This window comes from Xenopus laevis, chromosome 8S, assembly GCF_017654675.1.
Source record: "Xenopus laevis strain J_2021 chromosome 8S, Xenopus_laevis_v10.1, whole genome shotgun sequence".
Lineage (NCBI taxonomy): Eukaryota > Metazoa > Chordata > Amphibia > Anura > Pipidae > Xenopus > Xenopus laevis.
In genome coordinates this window covers 79,653,691-79,656,794 of record NC_054386.1, presented here as the reverse complement: position 1 = coordinate 79,656,794, position 3,104 = coordinate 79,653,691, and positions in this window count along the sequence as shown.

Genomic DNA, 3,104 nt, shown 5'->3' with positions numbered 1-3,104 from the left:
CATAGCCGTTGTAAACTCATTTAAAAATCTCAGCTGTCAATCAAATATTGTCTGCCGCTCCTCTATGCCTTAGGCATAGAGGCGGGCCAGACAATTACTTTCACTTTCCATTCAGCACTTCCTAGATGTCACTGCTCTCCACATATTCCCCCGTTCTCTTTACCATTTAATTGTGTAACCAGGGCATGGGGATGGACATTGGGTCCCCCATTCTGGTGCACAAACAAGATTCTGAGATGATGCAAGGCTTGCCTTAATAACAGTGTCCACAAAATGGCTCCTGCCTGCTTGTTATAATTATGAATTCCCAGACTGAAGGAAACAAGATTCAAATAATTTATATAGTGTAATTTATGTTCATTTTGGTTGACTAATGTGATAAAATAGGATTTTGAATATTTTTTTTGGGTGACGGGTCCCCTTTAATAAACTAATAACCCCCTATTCTCCTGAAACACTAAGGGAAATTCTGCACTTTTTGTTAATGTTTACAGTCTATATAATTATGTTTTGCTTTAAGCCCAAGTTTTTCTTGATTGATGTAGGGCTTTACTGGCACATACTGTATGTATCAGAGTGTTCCTTTCATTTGCACTATACTGTATATCACTAAAGTGTTATGATGAAAAAAAACGGTTCTCTCTATAACGCCGTATCTCAGGAAACAAAGTATGTTTGTTGGCAGGAGACAAGTATGTTTACCAATATGGGGATATGCATGTTGTTTGACATGTGATGAGCAGGAAGTAGCAAGTTTTCAGATTGTGCTCTGTTTAGTGCAAGAAATAACATAAAACATATATACTGCCTAATTAAAATAATATACAAATAGTATTTACAGCACAAGCCCTATTCATTAAATATACTTGTAAACCCCGGGCCTTTGTAGAGAACTTACTTTCCTTGCCCTGTGTATAATGTATGTTTAAGGGATTAGCCGCTAAAGTGCCAATTAAATATATTTTTTTTACGTGGTATTAGCGTGCTCCTTCCCACATTTAGCAGCCTAGAGTCATTATCTGGGTTGTCAGGGAGCATTATTTCAGAGCATGTTCCGAGTACATAAAGTATGATGCATCCAGAGACACTGTACTACTGTATATACAGAACCCAAGTGGTGCATTCATTTTCAGCTGGGGTGCCTTGAGCTGGCGGCAATGGGAAGAGTTGCAGCAGCTTTGGGCTCTAATACAAAATTTTGGGCTCTATATGCTCTTAAAACAACATGAGAAAGTCACCTGTCAGACAGTAGCTTTAAAGTGGAAAGAAGTAAATAACATACAGTATTCTGAGCTTTAAAGGAGAAACAAACCCGTAACATAAAAAACCCTACCCTTTGTTGACCCTCCTCCCCCCAGCCTAGGTGGTGCCCGGGGCTAATGCCCCCTCACTTTTTACTTACCTTTCATTGTAGATTCTGTCCCTCGCAGTTCATGGCAGCCATATTCTTTTCTTTGTTAAACTTTGGAAGTAGACCTTTGCTTTCAGCGCATGTGATTCGCGTCGCTTTGTTTTCCAAAGTCGCCCCAAGTTTCCTCAACTTTATAGCCAGTGGGAAGGTAGGGGAAGGCAGTTCGGGGAGATCTCCCTGAATCTGCCCATGTGCCCTTACCCTAAAGGGATACTGTCATGGGAAAAAAAAAATTTTCTTCAAAACACATCAGTTAATAATGCTGCTCCAGCAGACTTCTGCGCTGAAATCCGTTTCTCAAAAGAGCAAACAGTTTTTTTATATTTCATTTTGAAATCGGACATGGGGCTAGACATATTGTCAATTTCCCAGCTGCCCCCAGTCATGTGACTTGTGCTCTGATAAACTTCAGTCACTCTTTACTGCTGTACTGCAAGTTGGAGTGATATCACCCCATCCCTTTCCCCCCCCCAGCATCCTAACAACAGAACAATGGGAAGGTAACCAGATAACAGCTGCCTGATATAAGAAAAGCACTCAATAGTAAAATCCAGGTCCCACTGCGACACATTCAGTTACATTGAGTAGGAGAAACAACAGCCTGCCGGAAAGCAGTTTCATCCTAAAGTGCTGGCTCTTTCTGAAAGCACATGACCAGGCAAAATGACCTGAGATGCACCTACACACCAATATTACAAATGAAATAAAATACACTTTCTGGTTCAGGAGTTAAATGTTATATGGTAGAGTGAATTATTTGCAGTTTAAACAGAGAAATTTAGAAATAAAAACAACATCATAAAAATCATGACAGAATCCCTTTTAACATGTTTCCGTCCAGAGTCCTAGTCCACTTAGGGTCGCCACGTTTATTGGAAAAAAATACCGGCCTTCCTATATATTTATCTTTTTTCCCTATTAATAACATTGGGATCAACCATCATTTTTACCGGCCAGGCCGTTAAAACACCGGCCAGGTGGCAACCCAAAGTCCAGTGTGGACGCTTTATGATGCTGGACAAAGGGTGGTTTGTTTTGTTCAGACATAATGATGTGTCCTGTGTGTGAAAATTGTGTTTTCTCTGAATGGACCTTTTTAATAACACACAAAATTTTTGACAACACTGTGTGAATGAATGCAGCACAAACACATTTGAGTCTATTCAATTAACATTTATGAATCTCAGTGTGTGCATGATCCAGATGATATGATGTAGACTTTGCACAAGTCACTACACTTGCACCATTGCAGTGCCAATAGGTTGAGTGGAGATCTTGCTAAATAAATCAGTATTGTGGAATATGGCAGCCTTACACTGAGAACCAAGCACCCCAGCTTCTCTCAGTCCTTCTATCAAAGGCCACTTTCCATTTCCATCACATTACATTTTATCCACCAGAATCACTTTTGTGTAGCGCCATGTAATGCATGTGTGTGTGTGTGTATAAATAAGCATCTGTACAGTCACTAATTTATATGCAGAGTATAAATATTATATACACATAAAGTAAAACATTGGCTTTTCCAAAAATAAGTAGGGATGTGTATGTATATTTAGGGAGATATATAATATATTGTTAAATATTCATCTATACTGATAGTTGCAATATAGATGTACCTTTATTTAGGAAGATATAATATATTGTCAGATATTTTTGTTTCATTACTGTTGAAACAGTTTGTATATATTTT